At 33.7% G+C, this 15,425-nt stretch overlaps 1 long non-coding RNA gene across 1 annotated transcript in view; it reads right to left on the bottom strand.

Annotated features, from left to right (window-relative positions):
• Positions 1 to 3,945: 3,945 nt before the first annotated feature.
• LOC103656288 overlaps positions 3,946 to 15,425 on the bottom strand; it is an 18,854-nt gene continuing 7,374 nt past the window's right edge. The window contains exons 2-3 of the long non-coding RNA XR_005833094.1: positions 13,687 to 13,810; positions 3,946 to 5,485 (exon numbers count right to left, since the gene is read on the bottom strand). This is a non-coding gene — a long non-coding RNA (uncharacterized LOC103656288). The remainder of the gene's footprint in view (positions 5,486 to 13,686; positions 13,811 to 15,425) is intronic.

Genomic DNA, 15,425 nt, shown 5'->3' on the forward strand with positions numbered 1-15,425 from the left:
TGTATTTTTTCCTAAGCTATATATATATTTTTTTCCTTAAATTCTTATTTAAGAGGACACAAACTCTGCAAAAAATGGAACTTGTATTAGAAGATCTATGAAATTATACTTTGGAATTCCTTGGGCTAAAATAAAGAATTTGAAAGTTATTTTGTGGCAAGCATGGATGAATAAGGCTATAAAACTGGAGAATCTGAGAACATGTTCTCAGGTTTAAGTTCAAGATTAAATCTAGGATGTAGATCATTCAACTTTATTACCTGCTTCTCGATTTACTTAAAATTATTTAAACTTAATAGCTATTTATGCAATGCCTTTCCATGTTCAAAAAACTGTAATAGGTTCAATGAATGTACCAGATTAAAAGTTTACAAATTAAAACCCAATACATAGTAATGTATGAATGTTATAGCAGTTAACTAAAAGCACTGATGATTCTTAAGCTAGTTTTTTTTTAGGGAAAATTATAATCAAGATTGGTTTATACCATACATTCTTTTTTAAAGATCGAAGAGTTATAATTCTAAAAATAAGTTTCTTTTTCTTTTTCTTTCTTTTATAGTATATGTGATCTTATATTTTTAAAAAGCTTGTGGTATTTGTTATGATAAGGCTTAATAGAAATAATTGCTCCAGTATAAACATAGTTTTGATATGAGAATTTTAGGAATTAATTTCTGAGACTGGATGAGTGAATTTCATGCACACATCTAAAGATGTCTAAATAGTCATTGGGTCATATTTTTCTTTAACTTTATTTATAGTAGTTTTAGAAAAGCTTAAGTTCTATTTCCAACATTCTCCTTAGTTGAATATATTAGTTGAATATATTAGAAAGAATTTAAATTGTGCTATGGTAGAGAGTTCTACAACTTAGCGCCATAAAATGCATAACTTTTTTACTAGGAGCAAAATTCAGCAGAATACCAGTAGCAAAGGCCATTTGCATAACTCAGCAGCTCAGCAGCTCAGCTGACCCTAATTGTAATTCAATTTTCGGATTGCTACGCTAGGCCTCTCTGCATAAATATATATGCCACATATAACATAACCAATGGCATGGAGCTAGGAGCTATTTTCTTTGCTGGTGATCTGTTTAATTTCTTTTCTATTAGAAATACGTATCAGAATAAGGTAGCCAAGCCATAGAGTTATTTTGTATGTTTATATTGTGTCACATGTGTATACTTAAGACCAAGTTTTAAAATTATATCCTTTCATTTTTCTGGGTTCCCAAACGTACCTAAGATTTCTTTCTTTCTTTCTGGCATTTCAGAGGGAAATTAAATCTTGAAAAATGTTAGCTAGCTGGCATGTTATTTGACTATTTTACACTAGAAAGATTTTCTAAGTTAATCATGTGAAAAAGTGTATAAACATGTCTGTCAAGTCCGGTATAGATGTTGCAATACGGGCCAAGAAGTAAATATCTTCTATCTGTTTACAAAACGGGTACTGGAATAGCTTTCCTAAATCTTTGACTGGCTTATATCCCAGAAACTTAAAAACAAAAAGGTACGATAAAATGCTTGCTTAAGATTCCCTTTATTTTTAAACAGCCTTGCCACCCTGTTTTATGGGTTATTTAAGTAATGGCAGTGAAAAGACTTGAATAAGATGGCTTATAAAGGTGTGGATTATATTTTATGAGTAATTTCCATATGTGATGTTTAAGATATATAGACTCCTCTATGGGAAGCTTTATACAGAAACAACATGGATCTTAGAATTTTATCAGGACAACGCAAGTAGATTTCAGCAAGGTTGGTTCCAACTCATCTGTGATAAATGAGAAGATAAGGCAATCGGTGCACACCATGACACTCCGTGCAGCTAGTTAGGCACACTTCAGAACTATTCAGGTGTGCTCACAAAGCTTCTGAGTCTTGCATGGGGGGTGTCTCAATATAAGGAAAAATCCTTCATGGTGGCCACTAGTCATGCAGAAATTGCCTCTGTAAGACTTAACTCAGGTCCGATATAAATAATAGATGTTAAGAGTTAGTTCTGGTATTGGGGCTGTGTTCCAGGCAGTGCATTTCAGTTGGGTCAAAAGAATTTATTTTCCCTTATTTTCTTGCATAGCTCCTCTGCTTGAAAAATGCCTGCAAAATTCCATCACACCTTTGCGGGGATCAGTTTGGGTCTCTAAGGGAGAAGGTTTCAGCCCCTCAGGAGCTAAGATGTACATCCAAGGAGCTCTTTTGGCCTTGTACCAATGACTAAAATCTGCAAAAAAATATTATACATAGGTGAGTCATCCCTCTTTAAAAGTGTTTTAAAATGTACTTGGTTATATAGAGGCAATGATTGGCATTGTGTCATAAAAAAACTGTGACATGTATTTTGTGAACTCAGTGCTTGTTAGGGAGCCAAAATGCTTCTTCTGTAATCTCAAAGCCCACAATAATGGGGCTAATTGTATCTGTCTTTTGGTATGGGATGTCATATGTCTCATCTTTTCTTGCTGCATACTGTGCAAAGCGAAGGCAACTCCTTATGTAGAATTTCTATAGACAGTTAGTTTAAGCAAGAAAATGAGTAGCTCCTAAATCATTTGAAGGTTTAAATGCTCAGCCTTCTTTTTTCTTTTCTTTCTTTTCTTTTCAGTATGAAATCAGAATTGCTATTGTAGAAGTTGGGCTAAAATGTAAACCAATTACATTCTGGGAAATGAAATTGTCAAGACTAATTCACTTCATTTATGCTTAACTTGTCTGTTTAGAAAGTAAAGAAATAGAACTAATATATTTGAATCAGGTTAAACTTAATTTTGTCCTTTAATTTCTAAGTGTCCTTTCCATAACTGTGAGTGTGTGCGTGTATGTTTGTGTGTGTGCGTAAAGACTTTGATATTTTTATAACTACTTATAGGGACTTTGATTTATCTTAAAGTGGAACTAGCGTTGCAAAGCAGAATGATTGATGGCCATTTATAAAATAAAAATAGTGTTGCCACATTTTTCGAATACCCTTTGCACTTGGTCTTAACAAGTTAAGCATATATTTTACCATGTTAAATAAAGTCTAGGTTTCACATTTCTAACCATGAGTTTCCAGTTTAGAACTGGGCTCATTACCTCAGGCCACAGGCCACTGAAAACTGAATATTTTGAAAGCATCATGCTATTATTCTCTGTGTGCTGGGGGAGGGGAGGTAAGAATGGGATGTGGTCTCAGTGTTCACAGCACCTCCTGCTGTCTGGTTTGGTAAAGGACAATTTGTATTAACGAGAAGAAATTCTTGAGCTAAGGTACCCGGAACTAGCAAGAAATATCTTCCCACGAGAAACTTTTATTCTCAAAATGTGATTATTTGCTTAGTTAATTAATTTCAGTGTATCCAGAAATGGGATCAATAGTTATCATAGTTAAGTCTATTTATAATAATAAATATGAAAAAATAAAAATCCAAACTTATTTTTAAAAATTTTTATTAAGCCAATATCATATATAAAAACTGGTACAAGTATGTTTTATTATAATTTTGGTCAAATTATTTACATTGAAATATTATTTAACTTTTAAGATACAATGATATTATGAAATAGATTATGAACAATTTAATTATAATCATTTATTTGATATTAAACGGTTTGATTCTACTTATTAGACAGTTTAAAATTATTTGATGTTTAAAAAAAGAGATCATTCTCCAGTACAAGAAAGGCACTGTTTAAATCAAATCTTAAAAAACTTAAACATTTTCTAAGTTTTATTAAAAGTGGGGATGTTAGAGATAAGAAACTGCTCAGAAAGTAGTTGTAGGGGCGCCTGGGTGGCGCAGTCGTTAAAGCGTCTGCCTTCAGCTCAGGGCGTGATCCTGGCATTTCGGGATCGAGTCCCACATCGGGCTCCTCAGCTGGGAGCCTGCTTCTTCCTCTCTCACTCGCCTGCTGTGTTCCCTCTCTCGCTGGCTGTCTCTCTGTCACATAAATAAAAAAAATCTTTAAAAAAAAAAAAAAAGAAAGTAGTTGTGGCTTGTTTTTTTCTTCCATTGTCCTAAACATGTAAAATTGAAATAGATATATACAGTTGTACTAGATTGAAAAGAGTTCTGTGTATTGTGAAAAAAGAAAGTATTTCAAGAATTACTTACAGAGCTTTGATTTTAAAGGTTTCTTTAGGACTCAAAATTGATGAAAAATAGATTAGGAACAAAATATGAACAAAAACTAACATTTTTAGCATCTTTGAAGTTGTCTGCATCGTCAACACTATGCCAAATTCGGGAATGTTTAAAAACCTGGGCTCTTTGCCATTCCTAACGAAACCTTTTACTTTTGCTGAGTTGTAATAACTTAAACCTTTGCACTCAACCGTTGTTTTTTTTTTTAATGATTTTTTATTATATTATGTTAGTCACCATACAGTACATCCCCAGTTTCCGATATAAATCAACCGTTTTAATATGATACTTGTTTAGGTTTTATTTTAAAATATAAACATGAAGAAAAAGAAATAGAAATTTACCTGTTATGCATTTCCATGAAAATTTCTATTTCTTTTAGATATGCTCAGTTCTATGTATTCTTGAGTCTCTTTTGTATTGTTATATCATGATATAATTTAAAATTATTTGCAATGTTTAGAAAAGTCACTGTAGCGGTACCATTGTTAGGTCATCAGTGGCAAAGTGTTAAGCCTGGCAATCGCTTCAATATGAGTAGGACTTCTTAGCAAACATCCTTCTTAGCACTAATGAACTTTATTTGAACTGCATTTACTTCATTTGGCCTTAGGGATAGCCTTTTCTATTTAGTTTTATAGAAGATCATGTTAAGGAATCATTAGATAGGTAAAATGGAGATAGGTGATGATTCCTATTTCCTTAACAAATCTAAGCTTATAAATTATAGAATTAGATGAACTCTAGATATTATTTCCATTGATTTCACTTCAAAGGTCATATATAAAAACAATAATATTGTTTTGCTGGGATTCTGTGAAAGGAAATTTCTTGAAATTTCTTTAAATCTTTAAATCGGATGTCTCGGGATTCCCAAAGGGAATTTCTTTTAAATGAACTGATAAAATAGCTCTAAAAGGAAAGTCAGAACTACTGGTTTTATGTTTATCGACTTATTCATTTTTCAGTTTCTAACTTTAACTTTGCTATTATAGCATGCAACTGAATCAAGCCGCCTACATTAGTGTGGTCTTAAATATATACTGATTCATGTATATAAAATGAGATATTATATTCAGGACAGCATAAAGTCACTTAGTCTTACATTTATCACATTTATTTCCTTAAAAGTGGAAACATCTTAGAAATTGCTCAGAGCTGAGCAGAATCTATTTAATTGGTAATCTTTGAAGTAGCAAAAACGCATTGCTATGAAATGCAGTTAACACTTTCAGCGACAGGGCCTGTTCCATCTCATTAGCATTCTTGTTAAGTAGTTGTGCTGTTGGTGGTGGTGTTGAAGTAGGAATGCCATTGTATCGATTTCCGATTTCCGGTATTTGGGGACAAACACTGCTGTGGAAGGAACGTGTGAAAAGGTCACAGTCCTGTCAGTGAATGAGGAAGGCTGTGCTTTCTGTATGCTTCAAGCAGGGAAGCTGTCATTCATAGGCCTAACACGGCTAAACAGAGGCCAAAACACAAGCCTGCACTACCTTTTAAAATAATATTAGTGATTTTTAAACATGGTTTTCTTTATTTATGTTCCTACATAGAGCTTTTCGTGCTGTCAGTAAACAAAATATATGTCAGTCTCCACAGAAACACTGTAGAGATACACAAAAGTGCATGGAACTGTGCCAGGAGGCTATATAAATAATGATTTGGAATGACTGATCTTAGTACAAACGTGATCTTTAGGAAACGTTCATTGCTGGATATGTCTTCTCAATTTTGAATTTCTTTGAATTTTCCCCCCAACCAACAAAATTCCTGGATTCATTTAAATAATGAATGCATTGCACTCTTCTTTTAAAATAGTTTCTAGCGTTGGGGCGCCTGGGTGGCACAGTGGTTAAGCGTCTGCCTTCGGCTCAGGGTGTGATCCCGGCGTTATGGGATCGAGCCCCACATCAGGCTCCTCCGCTATGAGCCTGCTTCTTCCTCTCCCACTCCTCCTGCTTGTGTTCCCTCTCTCGCTGGCTGTCTCTATCTCTGTCAGATAAATAAATAAAATCTTTAAAAATAAAATAAAATAAAATAGTTTCTAAAAGAGTTCATAAACATACAGCTTTAATCATTTAAAGTGTTTCACAGCATAGCTAAACAGTTGTTATTGATTGCATAGTCATTTTTGAAATTCAGAGAGAAACAAAGGAGATGAGTATCTAACTGTAATATCTTAACAACCACCATCTTAATTATGAAGAAAATCATAGTCTCTGTGGAATTTAAGATATGAAAAATTTGAGGAATTTTTATCTTATTCCTAATTTTCAACACTTTGGAAAGGAATGGTCAACTTAGAAATTAAATTTTAACTTGTTGATTACTTAAAAACAAGAAATAAGAAAAAACACCCAAATATTTCTTAAACTCTTGGAGCATTTTCTGAACTTAAAAAAAAAACCCAAAACTGACAATTCGTATTTATGTCTGAAGCTGCAGGGAAATGTTTTATTTCTGTAATTTTAATTTGGAAATATGTACTTGGGCTGTTTGTAAGAGATCCTTACTTAATGAAGTTTGTTGAAAACTATAATTTTCTGCCTGAGTGATTCAAGTTTTTTTGGTATATGGTCCTTTTTTTTAAATTATTAATTCAAGCAAGGTACTTTTTAAAATGCTGTTATATGCTATTTCTAAATGTTCCATATTTGATGTGTTGGGTTTAAGAATCTCAGACACTAAATCTCTAGTTCAAAAATTGGGTTTCATTTTTTAAACTGGAACTGTGCTGTAACTTTATTGTACTATAACTTTATGTTATTAGATGAGGAAATGACCATCCAACTTGAGCATATATTGCTTTTGCAGTTTAAAACTGAAATGTATTTTATTATTACTTAAACTAACCTCTACCAAAGCTCTAGATTTTCTTAAAATTTTTTCCTAAGTTCATGTTGGTTCACTTTATCCATGCTCTTAATAAGTTTGATACTTAGATATCAAACCAATAATATAATTCTACTCAGAAAAGATTCAGTTCAAAATATGCTTGAATTACATTTAGTGCTGACAGAATATGTTGATTGCAAAAAGTATCTTTAAAGGAATGTTAATATTTTAATTTTCCATAAAAGAAATATTGAAAGTTTATCTTTTTATATCTTGTATCTTAGGTCAAAGTCATTTATTGGTCTTAACATGACTGATGGAGTAACTATTTCTATTTCATTTTTTATATATACTTTATTTTTGGTATGCCAGCTACTTTTCTTCCCCACTTTATTGAGATATAATTGACATATAACATTAGGTAAGTTTAAGGTGTACAACATGATGCTTGGATACACTTAAATATTATAAAATGATTACCATAGTAGGGTAGGTTAATACCTCTATCATCTCACATAATTGTCATTTCTTTTTGTGGTGAGAGCATTCACGATCTACTCTCTTAACAACTTTCAAGTATATAATATAGCATTATTAACTATAGTCACTTTCTGTACATTAGATCCCCATCTATGTATACATCAAAAATTGGGCTATTTCCTTGATTTAACCTTCATGGGGCATTACGCAAAATAGTTCAATTTTGAACTTCTTGATGTCTTTTGAAAGCTTGGAACAAAATTTATAATATGTGAGTATCACTATTAAACACATTAAAATTGTATTGCAGATGTTTCAAGTAGTTTGAAAACTACTTCTGAAGGTTCTGATAGGTAACGTTTTAGAATAGAAAAATCTATATATCTATAGATATGTGAGAATGGATAAAATAAGATAAAATAACAAGACCTATCTATATACTGCCTACAAGAGACTCATTTTAGACCTAAAGCAACCTGCAGGTTGAAAGTGAGAGGATGGAGAAACATCTGTCCTGCAAATAGATGTGAAAAGAAAGCTGGAATAGCAGTACTTAAATCAGACAAAATAGACTTTAAAACAAAGACTGTAATAAGAGACAAAGGAGGACACTATATAGTAATAAAGGGGACAATCCAACAAGCGAAGATATAACAATTGTAAATTTTTATGCACCTAACATAGGAGCACCAAAATACTTAAAACAGTTAATAACAAACGTAAAGGAATTAATAATATTACAAGGATAGTAGGGAACTTTAACACCCCACTTACATCAATGAACAGATCATCTTAACAGAAAATCAGCAAAGAAACAATGGCTTTGAATGACACACTGGAACAAGTGGATTTAAGAGATATATATCCAAAACATTCCATCCTAAGCAGAATATACATTCTTTTCAAATGCACATGGAACATTCTCCAGAATAGACCACATATTAGCCCACAGAACAAGCCTCAACAAATTCAAGAAGATCAAAGTCATACCATGCATCTTTTCTGACCACAATGTTATGAAACTAGAAGTCAACCATAAGAGAAAAATTGGGAAGACCACAAATACATGGAAGTTAAATAATATACTGCTAAACAATGAATTGGTCAACCAGGAAATAAAAGAAGAAATTAAAAAGTACATGGGAAAAAATGAAAATGAAAACACAACGGTTCAAAATCTTTGGGATACAGCAAAAGCAATTCCAAGAGGGAAATTCATAGCAATGCAGGTCTACCTCAAGAAGCAAGAAAAATTTCAAATAAACAATCTAACCTTACACCTAAAGGAGCTAGAAAAAGAAGAACAAACAAAACCTAAAACCATCAGAAGGAAGGAAATGATTAGAGCAGAAATAAATGATACAGAAACTAAAAAAAAAACAGTAGAACTAGACCAATGAAACCAGGAGCTGGTTCTTTGAAAAAATCAATAAAATTGGTTCATTGAGCCAGACTTATCAAGAAAAAAAGAGAAAGGACTCAGTCACAATTACAAATGAGAGAGGAGAAATACAATTGTAAGAGAATATTATGAAAAACTATATGCCAACAAATTGGACAACCTGGAAGAAATGGATAAATTCCTATAAACATATAAACTACCAAAACTAAAACAGGAAGAAATAGAAAATTTGAACAGACCAATAACCAATAAAGAAATTGAGTCAGTAATCAAAAAGCTCCCAACAGACAAAAGTCCAGGACCAGAAAGCTTCACAGGTAGATTCTATCGAGCATTTAAAAAAGAGTTAATACCTATTCTTCTTAAACTATTTCAAAAAACAGAAAAGGAAGGAAAACTTCCAGTTTCATTCTATGAGGCCAGCAATATCCTAATACTAAAACCACATAATGACATTGATAAAAAAGAGAACTATAGGCTAATGAACATAGATGAAAAAAAATCTTCAACTAAATACTAGCAAACTGAATTCAACAATGCATTAAAAAAAATCATTCACCACGTTCAAGTGGGATTATTCCTGGGTAGCAAGGGTGGTTCAGTATTCACAAATAAATCAATATCATATCAATAGGAGAAAGGATAAGAACCATATGATTATTTCAATAGACACAGGAAAAGCATTTGACAAAGTACAACATCTGTTCATGATAAAAACTCTAAACAAAGTAGGTTTTGAGGGAACAAACCTCAACATAATGAAGGCCATATATGAAAAACCCACAGCTAATAACATCATCCTCAATACAGAAAGCTGAAAGTTCTTCACCTAAAGTCAGGAACCAGACAAAGATGTCCACTCTTATCACTTATTCAACACAGTACTAGAAGTCCTAGCCTCAGCAATCAGACAACAAAAAGAAAGAAAAGGCATTCAAATTGGTAAAGAAGAAGTAAAACTTACAGTGTTTGCAGATGACATGATTCTATATATATAAACCCAAAAGACTCTACTAAAAACATGCTAGAACTGATAATTCAATAAAGTCTCAGGATACAAAATCAATGTACAGAAATCTGTTGCACTTCTATACACCAATACTGATGCAGCAGAAAGAGAAAATTAATAAAACAATCCCATTTATATTTGCACCAAAAATAAGATACCTAGGAATAAACCTAACCAAAGAGATAAGAGACGTATACTCTAAAAACTGTAAAACACTGATGAAAGAAATTGAAGACAACACAAAGATATGGAAAGACATTCCATGCCTATGGATTAGAAGAACAAATATTGTTAAAATGTCTATACTACTCCAAGCAACCTACACATTTAATTCAATCCTAACAAAATAGAGCAGCATTTTGCATGAGCTTGAACAAACAACTCTAAAACTTATATGGTACCACAAAGACCCCCGAATAGCCAAAGCAATCCTGAAAAAGAAAACCAAAACTGGAGGCATCACAATTCCAGACTTCCAAGTTATATTACAAAACTGTAGTGTTCGAGACAGTATGGTACTGGCACAAAAATAGACACATAGATCAATAGAACAGAATAGAAAATCCGGAAATAAACCCACAATTATATGGTCAATTAACCTTTGACAAAAGAGGAAAGAATATCCAATGGGAACATCTCTTCAAGTAGTATTGGGAAAACTGGATAGCAACACTCAAAAGAATGAAACTGAAGCTCTTTTTTACACCATACACAAAAATAAATTCAAAATGTGATAAAGACCTAAATGTGGGACCTGAAACCCTAAAAATCCTAGAAGAGAAAACAGGCAATAATCTCTTTAACATCAGCCATAGCAACTTTTTTCTAGATGTGTCTCCTGAGGCGAGGGAAACAAAAGCGAAAATAAACTATAGGGACTACATCAAAATTGAAAGCTTTTGCACAATGAAGAAAAAAATCAACAAAACTAAAAGGCGACCTACTGAATAGGAGAAGATATTTGCAAATGACATAATTTGATAAAGGGTTAGTATCCAAAATACATAATAACTTTCACAACTCAACACCAAAAAACCCCCCAATAATCCAATTAAAAATTGGCAGAAGACATGAACACACATTTTTCCAAAGAAGACATACAGAGAGCCAACAGACGCATGAAAAGGTGTTCATCATCACTTGGTGTCAGGGAAATGCAAATCAAATCTACAATGAGATGTCACCTCCCACCTGTTAGAATGGCTAAAATCAACAACACAAGAAACAACCGGTGTTGGTTAAAGTGCACTGTAGGTGGGAATGCAAACTGGTGCAGCCACTGTGCAAAACAGTATGGAGGTTCCTCAAAAAGTGAATCACACTACTGGGTGTTTACCCAAAGAATACATGCACCCCTATGTTTATAGCTGTATTATTTACAATAGACAAGGTATGGAAGAAGTTCAAGTGCCCATCAATTGATGAGTGGATAAAGAAAAAGTGGTATTATATAGAAATATATATATAATCACACAATGGAATATTACTCAGCCATAAAAAAGAATGAAATCTTGTCATTTGCAACAACATGGATGGAATTAGAGATAAAATAATAATAAGCCAGTCAGAGAAAGACAAAGACTATATGATTTCACTCATATGTGAAATTTAAGAAACAAAACAAGTGAACAGAGGGGAAAAAAAGAGTGAGAGAGAGACAAATCAAGAAATAGACTCTTAACTATAGAGAACAAACTGATGGTTAGCAGAGGGGAGGGAGTATGGGTGATGGGTTAAATAGGTGATGGGGATTAAGGAGTACACTTGTGATGAGCACTAGGGATGTATGGAAATGTTGAATCACTATATTGTATACCTGAAACTGATAGAACACTATATGTTAATTAACTGGAATTAAAATAAAAACTTAAAAAAACAACAAAAAAAGAAAATATATCAATGAAATTCACAGCATTAATAGAATGAGAAAAATTATCTGATTAATCAAGATAAAAGAGCATTTTACAAAGTTCTGCTATAATGATAAACTAGAAATAAAGAAAACTTTCTTAACTTGATAAAGCTTCCTTCTATCAACAATATATTTAAAGGAGAAACTTCTTAAGATGTTCCCTTTAAGTCAAGAGTGCTTACTATCTCTAATACTGTTTAATATAGACTGAAAGTCACAATTAATTCTATAAAGAAAAAAATGATATGTAAAGTTCACAAGAGATTAAACCATCATTATTTATAGATGATCATTTATCTGACAATAAAATCAACATACAAATATGAGAATAATAGGAAAGTTCGGCAAGGTTGAAGGACAGCAAATCGATGTACAAAAATCAATAGCATTTATCTATGCCGACAAATGAGAATAATAGGAAAGTTCGGCAAGGTTGAAGGACAGCAAATCGATGTACAAAAATCAATAGCATTTATCTATGCCGACAATCTCCAACAAAAAACTGTAACTAAAAAGATGCCATTTAAAATACCATCAGAACCCATAAATTCTGTAGTAATTAAGTTAATCTAGAATACACAAAACCTCTACGGAGAAATTTTGAAACTCTAATGAAGGACAAAATAGATGACCTGAATAATATGGAGAGATATTCCATGCTCTAAGAAGGAATAATTTACTGTATTAAAAATGTGAATTATCTTTAAATGCAGCTATAAATTTAATGCAGAACCAACTACAATTCCATATAGATTTTTGAGAAACTCAATAGCTTGCTCTAAGCAGCATAATAAAAGTAAGCTGTGAAAAGAAAAGACGTAGGCCTTGCCCATCTGTTCAAGGGAAAAGATTATGAACAAAGTTAACTGAAAGGTAACAGATTGGGTGATAGTACAATGTCTAAAATTGATACAGAAGTAGTATCTATAATATACCAGGATTCCTTGCAATTCAATAAAAATAGAGGAACCATAATAGGAAAAAGACAAAGGATATAAACAAGCAGTTTACAGAAAAGTAAACCCAACAGGTTTACAAGCACATGAAGAGATGCTTAAGCAAATTGAAACAATAGTGAGATATCGCTTTCCATTCATTAAACTGGCAAAAAATTAGAAAGCCATATAATGCCAAGTGTTGGCAGTAATGTAAAGCTCCAGGATCCTTTATGCTCTGCTGGTAAGTATGTAGACTGGCGCAACCTATCAAGAGAGAATCTTGCAATATTTTATAAAATACATTTGCCCCTCTCTATGACCCAGAAATCCTGCTCTTTCAAAGAAATTCTCATTCAGGTTTATAAAGGGGCATATAAACGTACCACAGTGTTATTGTAATGGCAAAGAATTGAAGACATTCTGGGTGCCCATCCCTGGGACTGGACAGTTTCTGCACACTATGCAGTGGTAGAGTACTATATTGCAATAGAGAAATGGACTGCTTGTGCATGTAGCAACATGAAGTCATCCTTAAAACAGTTGTGTGAATAAAAAGTAAGCAGAGTAATCAGCTATATAGCAAGTATTTAATTAAAATATTTGCACACAAATAGCATACAAACAGAAGCACACACTTCACAGGTTAGTTGCAAACGGGATGGGATCGAGGAAAAGTGGAAAGATTTTTTTTTAAGGGGAAGAAGAGCTATTTCCTTTCTGTTCCCATCTAACTATAAAAGAGTCTAGATTCATGTTTCAGTGACTTAAGTAATCTTTGTATAATTTCTTCACTTGGGGCATCTCATCCTCAGAAGACATCCCTGCAAAAGCACCCAGCCTGGTATCATTTAGCTCAAGCATATAACTACAAGAAATACAAAAGAACCAAAAACCTAGTCTCATGCCCTCTAGAACATCTAGAAGAATTTGACAACAGTCTGTCTTAAAGCAAGTAAATGTTCTCCTCCCCCACACTACTTTGCAGCAGACATGTCCAGAGAAAGCTTGCCAAACTTCACATAGTGACAAACGTCTTCCATCTGTCTGGCTTCTTGTTCTTGGAAGGTTTTTTGGCAATCAGGTCACACCTTCTTGGGAAGATCTGTACATTTTGTGTGGGAAAAAATAAATAACTCAAGTCTGATTTTTTAAAAAAGAGAAAGAACCAATAAATATAACATGAAGTAAGGTCAATCAGGAGGGAAGAAAGGTCAATCAGGAGGAACATCTATTCTCCATCCACATATACGATCTTTGTATTGTGGGTCTTCTCAAGGTGATACTTCTTTCAAAATTAAGTGCAGCACATCTCTTAAAATTGCTAGGGTTTAAAATTTGATAATAGATGACTGTTCCTCTGAAAAATGTATTTTCAGTCTGCTACTTTTATAGAGGTAGGTGACTAATGTCTCATTTTGTGGTTTTCCTTCACTGGGATAGTTTTGAGCTTCATTTTATTTCAATTTTAAATAACAAGAGGACGATTTATTTTATCAAACACATCCACAGTGTTCCTTGTACCACCCGTATCTTTTGTGAATGGGGTAGGACAATTCCTTGTCAGGGAACCTACGACAAAGAGATCACCTATATTGATTCATTTTTTAAAAATAATAATCCTATAAAAGAGAAAGTACTTTCTCATTTTATGGCTAAGGAAAATAAGGTTCAGATAAGTTATATAATATGTCCAAAGTCATACTTTTTTAATGTCTAGGGAGGATAAAAATGACAAAGTATATCTGCCAAGAAAAATAAATGTTTAATGTGAACTCTGTAATCTGTCTTAAGATATAAAATAATGGGGGCGCCTGGGTGGCACAGCGGTTAAGCGTCTGCCTTCGGCTCAGGGCGTGATCCCGGCAATCCGGGATTGAGCCCCACATCAGGCTCTTCCACTATGAGCCTGCTTCTTCCTCTCCCACTCCCCCTGCTTGTGTTCCCTCTCTCGCTGGCTGTCTCTATCTCTGTCGAATAAATAAATAAATAAAATCTTTAAAAAAAAAAAAAGATATAAAATAATGATCTCATACCTTCAGTTTCCTGTTGATTTAATTAAAAAGCCATTTATGTTAGTGTTTGACTATAATATCTAAATGAAAATATCTTTTTGGGATTTCGTGTAATTCTCAAAACAATCTCACAAGGGAGGCACTATCTGTTCCCCCCTCGCCAATGAGAAGACTAAGGCTCAGAAAGTTGACTTTGCCGGGTATCACCCAGCAAGAAGAGCAGAGGGTTCCCAGCAGATGTTTCACAGCAACACTCATTCTCCAAACTGCTGAGCTCCTGAAGGCTTCGTATTCTGGTGGAGGGGAGCAGACCAACGCCCAAGAAATGACCAGCAGTGCCTGTTACAAATGATCAGGGACAAGTGAATGGTGGAGATGGGGAGTTTTGCGGACATTCAGAGGATTCCCTGAATGTTGGGGTTCCTTTTAGAGAAAAACTAACTCCCAGGCTCCCGCTCAGGACTTCGATGGAGCCGGCGATCGCCGCTGTTGGGTCTCTGGCAGATAAAAAGAAGAAAGAATTCAGAGGAGTTAAGATGGCGGAGGAGTAGGAGACACCGTTTTCAGCCGGTCCCCCGAGTCGAGCTGGATAGGTACCAGACCAGCATAAACAACCACGGAACCAGCCTGAGACGCAGGAAGATACATCTGGATCTCTACAAATGAACATCTCCAGCGCTGAGTATTGAGGTACGAAGCGGGGAG

Source organism: Ursus maritimus, unplaced genomic scaffold, assembly GCF_017311325.1.
Source record: "Ursus maritimus isolate PB19 unplaced genomic scaffold, ASM1731132v1 scaffold_64, whole genome shotgun sequence".
In the NCBI taxonomy this organism is placed as follows: Eukaryota; Metazoa; Chordata; class Mammalia; order Carnivora; family Ursidae; genus Ursus; species Ursus maritimus.